Source organism: Scyliorhinus torazame, chromosome 23 (assembly GCF_047496885.1).
Source record: "Scyliorhinus torazame isolate Kashiwa2021f chromosome 23, sScyTor2.1, whole genome shotgun sequence".
Classification (NCBI taxonomy): Eukaryota; Metazoa; Chordata; class Chondrichthyes; order Carcharhiniformes; family Scyliorhinidae; genus Scyliorhinus; species Scyliorhinus torazame.
Genome location: NC_092729.1, coordinates 41,681,262 through 41,692,355, shown reverse-complemented (window position 1 = coordinate 41,692,355; position 11,094 = coordinate 41,681,262). Strand labels below are relative to the sequence as shown.

Genomic DNA, 11,094 nt, shown 5'->3' with positions numbered 1-11,094 from the left:
GAGCTTTCACTGCAGCACTGAGAGGGGGAGCAGCTTCTGTCTGAGCTTTCACTGCAGCACTGAGACACAGAGAAGCTTCTGTCTGAGCTTTCACTGCAGCATTGAAACAGGGAGCAGCTTCTGTCTGAGCTTTCACTGCAGCATTGAGACAGAGAGCAGCTTCTGTCTGAGCTTTCACTGCAGCATTGAGACAGAGAGCAGCTTCTGTCTGAGCTTTCACTGCAGCACTGAGACAGAGAGCAGCTTCTGTCTGAGCTTTCACTGCAGCACTGAGACAGAGAGCAGCTTCTGTCTGAGCTTTCACTGCAGCACTGAGACAGAGAGCAGCTTATGTCTGAGCTTTCACTGCAGCACTGAGACAGAGAGCAGCTTCTGTCTGAGCTTTCACTGCAGCACTGAGACAGAGAGCAGCTTCTGTCTGAGCTTTCACTGCAGCACTGAGACAGAGAGCAGCTTCTGTCTGAGCTTTCACTGCAGCATTGAGACAGAGAGCAGCTTCTGTCTGAGCTTTCACTGCAGCACTGAGACAGAGAGCAGCTTCTGTCTGAGCTTTCACTGCAGCACTGAGACAGAGAGCAGCTTCTGTCTGAGCTTTCACTGCAGCACTGAGACAGAGAGCAGCTTCTGTCTGAGCTTTCACTGCAGCACTGAGACAGAGAGCAGCTTCTGTCTGAGCTTTCACTGCAGCACTGAGACAGAGAGCAGCTTCTGTCTGAGCTTTCACTGCAGCACTGAGACAGAGAGCAGCTTCTGTCTGAGCTTTCACTGCAGCACTGAGACAGAGAGCAGCTTCTGTCTGAGCTTTCACTGCAGCACTGAGACAGAGAGCAGCTTCTGTCTGAGCTTTCACTGCAGCACTGAGACAGAGAACAGCTTCTGTCTGAGCTTTCACTGCAGCACTGAGACAGAGAGCAGCTTCTGTCTGAACTTTCACTGCAGCACTGAGACAGAGAACAGCTTCTGTCTGAGCTTTCACTGCGGCACTGAGACAGAGAACAGCTTCTGTCTGAGCTTTCACTGCAGCACTGAGACAGAGAGCAGCTTCTGTCTGAGCTTTCACTGCAGCACTGAGACAGAGAGCAGCTTCTGTCTGAGATTTCACTGCAGCATTGAGACAGAGAGCAGCTTCTGTCTGAGCTGTTACTGCAGCACTGAGACAGAGAGCAGCTTCTGTCTGAGCTTTCACTGCAGCACTGAGACAGAGAGCATCTTCTGCCTGAGCTTTCACTGCAGCACTGAGACAGAGAGCAGCTTCTGTCTGAGGTTTCACTGCAGCACTGAGACAGAGAGCAGCTTCTGTCTGAGCTTTCACTGCAGCACTGAGTCAGAGAGCAGCTTCTGTCTGTGTTTTCATGCTGCCCCGTTGGTCACAAGCACAGTGGTTTCGATACTGCGACCTGGTTACGTGATCGCTGATTTTCCTCTGCACCGTGACCGCATTAATTCACCAACTTCAACATCTGCACTCGTTCATGTGGGAAAGCTTTGTGCTGTTTAAGTTTGTGTGATATGACGGGATGGGGATCAGGAAGGGGTGGGTATCGAATTGGTAATGGAAAGATGCAATAGTCAAACACTGAGGATAATGCCATTCACTTGCAAAACGATATCCATGGGGCAGCAGAATGGACAGGGAAGAGGCAGCTGGAAAATAAAACAGAGAGATGTGAGGTGATGGATTTTCACAAAAGTTACAGGGAGAGAGTGTACGGAAATAATGTCTCAATTATGAAGAGTGCCCACAATGTCTGGACCTGCACATGGATAGCATATGTAGATAGCCGTAAACACCGAGATAGGAATTCTAAAATCAGATGTGCTCTTACCCTTCCCAAAAATGGCAGTTCATACAAATCCATGAAGATTTTTACAGGCAGTATATGTCTATGTGCACTCTAAGCACAGCTCCCTGAAGGACGACGGAAAGGCTGTCAGCAACAGGCTCACACCAGGTGGAACAGTAGCGAGATTCACTGCAGATCCCTTTGAATTGTTCGGCTAAACAGGTGTGTGGGTATCGTTTTGCTGAAGGCGACATTCATAGAAATAAGGCACCACGCAGGAAAACAAATTTTCAAATGACATCACCAGAAACCAGGCACGCCCGCTCGTGTGATTACAAACGCAACATAACTCCGTGAGTAGATAGAGAGCAGATCTACACCAGCATTCTGACCGTAACTCTGACAGACCCCAGCGAAGATGCAGAAAGCGCTGTTCTTGGTGCTTGTACTTCTAGTGCTGACTCAGCACAATCCTACTGGAGCGAAAGCAAGCAAGAAAGGAAGTAAGAATCTGTAAATTTCGCCAATACAAAAGCAGCTGGAGTTCATACAGCTTAATTTTAAATCGATTGCATTTTCTTGAAGTGTAATGGTTTGATTGGTTAAGAGATTGTGAGATTCGAAAACAAACTGAAGAATTCACTCCAAGCTATCTCCTTCAGTAATTCTCTGGTGGTTTCCTCACTGAGTGCTTCGTGAGGCTTGTTGGTGTTGGGATCTGATCCACACAGGCCAATATTGAAAACAGAAATTACTGGGCGGGGTGACGTTGCTGAATCTCAATGGGACCATTGATCTGGATAGAAAACCCTAAAATTGTCCTCATTGCCTTATTCACACTTGCTGCTCCCGATCACTGACATCTGATACAGATTGTGAAGTGTGGACTGTGTGTGAGGATAGGGTCAGGGTCTCCTTCTGGCCCTTTCTCCCCACACTAATTGTCTAGCCTCAGATGTAGAAATGGGGAATTAGAAGCGAGGCTGAAGTTTTCTATTGCAAAAGTCCCCAGACAGGTGGGACCTTTTCATTATGAGATGTGGAATAGTTACTGAACGCGCAATCCCGAGAAACGGGTTTCCAATTCTTCCACGGCAGGCGATGGAATTTGAATCTTATCAGCATCATGAAATCATTGTCGCTGCTTTTAAAACCCATCTGGTTGAGTCATCTCCTGGGCCGCACTGGCCTACCCGTGACTCCAGACCAACTTGAATGGTCTGGCAAGGCCCTCAGCAACTAAGTGCAGGGGATGGGAAACAAATGCTGGTCGTGCCAACAATGCCCATATCACACGGAAGAATAAAGCAAAAAGAAAAATATCAATGGGTAGAGCGATGAAAATAGATTGAACCAGATGCATTCAGCTGGATTAACACTGCCCCTTTCATAATGATGTGGGGGTGAGAAGGTGGATTAAATAAATATGACAAGGGGTGAAATGATTCATTGTCAATAACTGGGGCCAGTCTTTGTCTAAATTGGGAGTTGATGAATGTTTGTGGGTTGAGGTCACAGCCCAGTGCACGGAGCTGAGCACTGCGGGAATGCTGCACTGTTGTGGTTGGTGTCCCAGTCCAGTACATGGAGCTGAGCACTGCGGGAATGCTGCACTGTTGTGGTTGGTGTCCCAGTCCAGTGCATGGAGCTGAGCACTGCGGGAGTGCGGCACTGTTGTGGTTGGTGTCCCAGTCCAGTGCATGGAACTGAGCACTGCGGGAGTGCGGCACAGTTGTGGTTGGTGTCCCAGTCCAGTGCACGGAGCAGAGCACTGCGGGAGTGCGGCACAGTTGTGGTTGGTGTCCCAGTCCAGTGCATGGAGCTGAGCACTGCGGGAGTGCGGCACAGTTGTGGTTGGTGTCCCAGTCCAGTGCATGGAGCTGAGCACTGCGGGAATGCTGCACTGTTGTGGTTGGTGTCCCAGTCCAGTGCATGGAGCTGAGCACTGCGGGAATGCGGCACTGTTGTGGTTTGATGTCCCGCACCAGTGCATGGAGCTGAGCACTGCGGGAATGCTGCACTGTTGTGGTTGGTGTCCCAGTCCAGTACATGGAGCTGAGCACTGCGGGAATGCTGCACTGTTGTGGTTGGTGTCCCAGTCCAGTACATGGAGCTGAGCACTGCGGGAGTGCGGCACTGTTGTGGTTTGATGTCCCGCACTAGTGCATGGAGCTGAGCACTGCGGGAATGCTGCACTGTTGTGATTGGTGTCCCAGTCCAGTACATGGAGCTCAGCACTGCGGGAGTGCGGCACTGTTGTGGTTGGTGTCCCAGTCCAGTACATGGAGCTGAGCACTGCGGGAATGCTGCACTGTTGTGGTTGGTGTCCCAGTCCAGTACATGGAGCTGAGCACTGCGGGAGTGCGGCACTGTTGTGGTTGGTGTCCCAGTCCAGTACATGGAGCTGAGCACTGCGGGAATGCTGCACTGTTGTGGTTGGTGTCCCAGTCCAGTACATGGAGCTGAGCACTGCGGGAATGCTGCACTGTTGTGGTTTGATGTCCCGCACCAGTACATGGAGCTCAGCATTGCGCAAGTGCTGCATTGTTGTGGGTTGAGATCACACACCAGCGCACGGAGCTCAGCACTGCGGGAATTCTGCACTGTTGTATATTGATGTTCCACTCCAGGATATGGAGCTCAGCACTGCGGGAGTGCGGCACTGTTGTGTATTCATGTTTCACTCAAGTACTTAGAGTTCAGCACTGCTGGAGTGCTGCACTGTTGGGGGTTGATGTTTCACTACTGTACATGGAGCTCAGCACTGCGAGAACGCTGCACTGTTGTGGATTGATGTTCCACTCCAGTACATGGAGCTCAGCACTGCGAGAACGCTGCACTGTTGTGGATTGATGTACCACACCAGTACATGGAGCTCAGCACTGCGGGAGTGCGGCACTGTTGTGTCTTGATGTTTCACTCAAATACTTGGAGCTCAGCATCGCGCGAACGCTGCACTGTTGTGGGTTAATGTCCACTCCAGTACATGAAGCTCAGCACTGCGCGAGTGCTGCACTGATGTGTGTTAATGCTCCACTTCAGTACATGACGTTCAGCACTTCCAGAGTGCAGCACTGTTTAAGCAGATGCCCCCTCCAGAACTCGGAGCTCAGCACTGCGAGAGCGTTGCATTATTGTGGGTTGATGCGCCAGTCTAAAACACGGAGCTCAGCACTGCGAGAGCGCTGCACTGTTGTTGATTGATGTCGCAGTCGAAAACACGGAGCTCAGCATTGTGGGAGCGCTGCATTGCTGTTGATTGGTATCCCTGCCTAATACATGGAGCTCAGCATTGTGGGAACGCTGCATTGTTGTGGATTGATGTCCCAGTCTAATACATGGAGCCCAGCGCTGCGGGAGCGTTGCATTGTTGTGGATTGATGTCCCTGCCTAATAGAGGGAGTTCAGCACTGCGTGAGCGCTGCATTGTTGTGGATTGATGTTCCAGTCTAATACATGTAGCTCAGCACGTCCAGAGCGCTGCATTGTTGTGGGTAGATTTCCCACTCTCGTACAAGGAGCTCAGTCCTGGGGGAGCGCTGCATTGTTGTGGATTGATGTCCCAGTCTAATGCATGGAGCTCAGCACTGCGAGAGCGCGGCATTGTTGTGGTTTGATGTCCCAGTCTAATGCATGGAGCTCAGCACTGCGGGAGCTCTGCATTGTTGTGGATTGATGTCCCACTCCAGTACATGGAGCTCAACACTGCGAGAGCGCGGCATTGTTGTGGTTTGATGTCCCAGTCTAATGCATGGAGCTCAGCACTGCGGGAGCGCTGCATTGTTGTGGATTGATGTTCCAGTCTAATGCATGGAGCTCAGCACTGTGTCACTGCTGCATTGTTGTGGATTGATGTCTCACTGCGGGAGCGCTGCATTGTTTTGAATTGATGTCCCACTCCAGTACATGGAGCTCAGCACTGCGGGAGCGCTGCATTGTTTTTTATTGATGTCCCACTCCAGTACATGGAGCTCAGCACTGCGGGAGCGCTGCATTGTTTTGAATTGATGTCCCACTCCAGTACATGGGGCTCAGCACTGCGGGAGCGCTGCATTGTTTTTTATTGATGTCCCACTCCAGTACATGGGGCTCAGCACTGCGGGAGCGCTGCATTATTTTGTATTGATGTCTCACTCCAGCACATGGGGCTCAGCACTGTGTGACTGCTGCATTGTTGTGGGCTGATTTTCCACTGCAAAGATGGGGCTCAGCACTGCGGAAGTGTGGTGTTCTGGAGGAAGCAGCAAATGGTTACCCTGTCGACCTCTTCCTCGGAGAGGGAATATGGGTGTTATGCTGTCGTTATTCTGTGTGGAGCTGGGGTTCTCGCATTGTCCTGCACCAACATCACTCTCTGCGCGAACGTGAACAGAAACTCTACATCCTTCACATCTAATTTTCTATTTTGTGAGATAGTCTGTGAAATGATTGACCGCACTGTTTTCGGAGTAAACATTGTTGGTCCTTGAGTAAACGTCCCCTGTCACTGAAACTGTTTTGATTCTTTGGGTGCTGCGAACAGTTCTCTAAATATAAGTTTTATTCTCTGTGTTCCTGAATAGTGGGGGTGGTGTTCTCCATCCTGAGGCAACGCACAGAGATGCTCTGCAGTTCAGAGAGAAAACCAACAGACCGGAGAGGGGGAGTGAGGGAGTAGGATTGAACACAGCAGGAAGTGGGACAGAGGGAGTGAGTGTATCTGCGCAGACTAGCGGGTGGGAGGGAGTCTGTGTAGGACAGGAAGTGGAATGGAGGGACCGGTTGCATATTGGCCAGGGAGTGTGAGAGAGGGAGTAATTCTGCAGACATCAGAGAGTTAGAAAGACAAAATCTGTCTAGGGAAGAAAGTGGGAGGTCAATATTGAGCGAGGATCACTTTAAATCATAGAGAGGGAGGGAAATTATTCTGTGCAGTTCAGTGAGTCGGAGGGAGGGGCGGAGTCTGTAGAAGACGGTGTGTGGGAGACAGGGCGGGTGTGAGTCTGTACAGGAAAAGGAGAGGGTGGGAGGGAAGGAATTCGTTTGTACACAACCAAGAGGTGGAGGGATGGAGTCAGTTTGTACAGGCCAGGAGGTGGACGGAGGGAGTGTGTTTGTACAGACCAGGATGTGGAGGGAGGGAGTGAGTTTGTACAGACCAGAAGGTGGAGAGAGGGAGTGCGTTTGTACAGACCAGAAGGTGGAGAGAGGGAGTGCGTTTCTACAGACCAGGAGGTGGAGAGAGGGATTGACTTAGTACAGACCAGGTGGTGGACGGAGGGAATGAGTCTGTACAGGCCAGAAGGTAGAGAGAGGGAGTATTTGTACAGACCAGGAGGTGGAGGGCGTGAGTTTGTACAGACCACTAGGTGGAGGGAGGGGGAGTTTGTACAGACGAGAAGGTGGAGGGAGTGAGTTTGTACAGACCAGTAGGTGGAGGGAGGGAGATTGTATCAGACCAGGAGGTGGAGGGAGTGAGTTTGTACAGACCAATAGGTGGATAGAGGGAGTTTGTACAGACCAGGAGGTGGAGGGAGGGAGGTTGTACGGACCAGGAGGTGGTGTGAGTGAGTTTTTACAGACCAGGACGTGGAGGGAGGGAGTTTGTATAAGACCAGGAGGTGGAGGGAGTGAGTTTGTGCAGACCAGGGGGTGGAGGGAGTGAGTTTGTACAGACCAGTAGGTGGAGGGAGGGAGATTGTATCAGACCAGGAGGTGGAGGGAGAGAGTTTGTAGAGACCAATAGGTGGATAGAGGGAGTTTGTACAGACCAGGAGGTGGAGGGAGGGAGGTTGTACGGACCAGGAGGTGGTGTGAGTGAGTTTTTACAGACCAGGACGTGGAGGGAGGGAGTTTGTATGAGACCAGGAGGTGGAGGGAGTGAGTTTGTGCAGACCAGGGGGTGGAGGGAGTGAGTTTGTGCAGACCAGGATGTGGAGGGAGTGACTTTGTGCAGACCAGGAGGTGGAGGAATGGAGTTTGTACAGAACAGGAGGTGGAGGGGACGGAGTTTGTACAGAACAGGAGGTGGAGGGAGTGACTTTGTACACACCAAAAGGTGGAGGGAGTGAGTTTGTGCAGACCAGGAGGTGGAGGGAGTGAGTTTGTGCACACCAGGGGGTGGAGGGAGGGGGAGTTTGTACAGACCAGAAGGTGGAGAGAGGGAGTGACTTTGTACAGACCAGGTGTTGGAGGGAGGGAGGGAGTTTGTACCGACCACGAGGTGCAGGGGCGGAGGGGGGGGAGTTTTTACAGACCACGAGGTGGAGAGAGTGAGTTTGTACAGACCAGTAGGTGGAGGGAGGGAGTATGTATCAGACCGCGAGATGGAGGGAGTGAGCTTGTGCAGACCAGGAGCTGGAGGGAGTGAGTTTGTGCAGACCATGACGTGGAGGGAGGGAGTTTGTGCAGACTAGGAGGTGGAGTGAGTGAGTATCTACAGACCAGGACCTGGAGGGAGGGACTTTGTATTCTGATACAAACTCCATGAGGTGGAGGGAGTGAGTTTGTACAGACCAGGAGGTGGTGTTATTGAGTTTGTACAGGCCAGGACGTGGAGGGAGGGAGATTGTGCAGACCAGGAGGTGGAGGGAGGGAGTTTGTGCAGACCAGGAGGTGGTGGGAGGGAGTTTGTACAGACCAGGATGTGGTGTGAGTGAGTTTGTGCAGACCAGGAGGTGGAGGGAGGGAGTTTGTGCAGACCAGCAGGTGGAGGGAGGGGGGTTTGTACAGACCAGGAGGTGGAGTGATTGAGTTTGTACAGACCAGGACGTGGAGGGAGGGAGTTTGTATCAGACCAGGAGGTGGAGGGAGGGAGATTGTGCAGACCAGGAGGTGGAGGGAGGGAGTTTGTATCAGACCAGAAGGTGGAGAGAGGGAGTGCGTTTGTACAGACCAGAAGGTGGAGAGAGGGAGTGACTTTGTACAGAACAGGTGGTGGACGGAAGAATGAGTCTGTACAGACCAGAAGGTAGAGAGATGGAGTGTTTATACAGACCAGGAGGTGGAGGGAGGGAGTTTGTACAGACCAGTAGGTGGAGGGAGGGAGTTTGTACCGACCAGGAGGTGGAGGGAGAGAATTTGTACTGACCAGGAGGTGGAGGGAGAGAGTTTGTACAGAGCAGGAGGTGGAGGGAGTAAGTTTGTACAGACCAGGGGGTGGAGGGAGGGAGTTTGTATCAGACCAGGAGGTGGAGGGAGTGAGTTTGTGCAGACAAGGAGGTGGAGGGAGGGAGTTCTAACAGACCAGGAGGTGGAGGGAGTGAGTTTGTACAGACCAGGAGGTGGAGGGAGTAAGTTTGTACAGACCAGGAGGTGGAGGGAGTGAGTTTGTACAGACCAGGAGGTGGAGGGAGGGAATTTTGACAGACCTGGAGGTGGAGCGAGTGAGTTTGTACAGACCAGGAGGTGGAGGGAGTAAGTTTGTACAGACCAGGAGGTGGAGTGAGTGAGTTTGTATCAGACCATGAGGTGGAGGGAGTGAGTTTGTGCAGACCAGGAGGTGGAGGGAGGGAGAGTTTGTACCGACCAGGAGGTGAATGAGTCAGTTTGTACAGACCAGGAGGTGGAGGGAGTGAGTGAGTTTGTGCAGAACAGGAGGTGGAGAGACGGAGTGAGTTTAATCAAGTCTTGGGGTGTGAGGCTGTAATCTGTGGAATATTATTATATTCAACAAACGTAATGTTGCTGCTTTGTGCCGAGTGTGTCCCTGTCAGGCTGACAGATTCTGCTTTCTGTTTTCTCATTGTTCTCCATCAGGCTGAATAACCCGTAATTACTTCCTTCATCATGTTTTCTTTTACTTTTAGTTTGTTATATTCGAAAACATTGGCTGAAAGCCGTGGCCAGATACAGTGATGTGCCAATCACTGAGAAGATGGCACGTGACAATCGTATCCGTTATCGAGTGATCACCACATCCAATATAGATGCTTAAATGGAATTAATGTATTTATTCCAAAGCAAAGTTTAAAGAAAATAATGATTCATCTTCTGTGACTTCGATATATACAGACTCACAAACACACATATATATATATATTCCTTACATTAAGTATACATTTAAAAAATATAAAAATGCTAAGCACCATCAATTTAAAACATTAACGAACCCTATAATTGTCTGCCGATGTCTCCTGCCTCTGCTAGACTGACGAAGTTCCATGCTAATAAAAAGGTGTAAGAACTCACCCGAGTGCCAGGTTAGTGGACCAAGTTATCGCTGTGGCGGCATTTTGCATTCAAAAAGAATAAAGAACAAGACAGCACAGGAACAGGCCCTTCGGCATACATAGATATGTAGGTACATAGAAGATAGGAGCAGAAGGAGGACTTATGGTCGTTCGCGCCTACTCCGCCATTCATCACAATCATGGCTGATCATCCAACTCAACAGCCTAATCCTGCTTTCTCCCCATAGCCTTTGATCTCAATCTTCCCAAGTGTTATATTCAGCCGCCTCTTGAATATATTCAACGTTTTAGCATCAACAACTTCCTGTGGCAATTAATTCCACAGGCTCACCCCTCTCTGTGTGAAGAAATGTCCCCTTATCTCTGCCCGAAATGGTTTACCCTGTATCCTCAGACTGTGACCCGTGGTTCTGTACACGCCCATCATTGGTAACATCTTCCCTGCATCTTTCGGGTCCAGTCCTGTTAGAATTTTATAAGTTTCTATAAGATTCCCCCCTCATTCTTCTGAACTCCAGCGAAAACAATCCCAACCTAATCAATCTCTCCTCATATGACAGTCCCGCCATCCTTGGAATCAATCTGGTAAACCTTCTCTGCGCTGCCTCAAGAGCAAGAACATCCCTCCTCAGAGAAGGAGACAAAAACTGCACACAATACTCCAAGTGTGGCCTCACCAAGGCCCTGTACAATTGCAGCAACACATCCCTTCTTCTATATTGGAAACATCTCGCAATGAAGGTCAACATACCATGAGCCTGCTTTACCGCCTGCTGCACCTGCATCCTTACCTTCAGCGAATGTTGCACACGGACACCCAGGTCCCACTGGATACTTCCCTCTCCCAATTTACAACCATTCAGGTAATAATCAGGTCTCCTGTTTTTGCTTCCAAAATGAACAGCCTCACATTTATCCAAATTATACTGCATCTGCCATTGATTTGCCCACTCGCCCAACCTGTCGAGATCATGCTGCAGGATACCTGCATCCTCGTCAGAGTTCACTCTCCCAAATAATTTTGTATCATCTGCAAACTTTGAGATGTTGCATTTTGTTGCCTCATCCAAATCATTAATATACATTGTGAATAGCTGGGGTCCCAGCACAGATGCCTGTGGTATCCCACTTGTTACTGC

General features: G+C 50.4%; 1 long non-coding RNA gene across 1 annotated transcript; it reads left to right on the top strand.

Moving 5' to 3' along the window:
• The first annotated feature begins 2,151 nt into the window (after positions 1-2,151).
• Positions 2,152-9,749, top strand: LOC140399743 (uncharacterized). Its single transcript, XR_011937838.1, has 2 exons — positions 2,152-2,287; positions 9,572-9,749. It is a non-coding gene; the product is annotated as an uncharacterized lncRNA (long non-coding RNA).
• Positions 9,750-11,094: the final 1,345 nt, after the last annotated feature.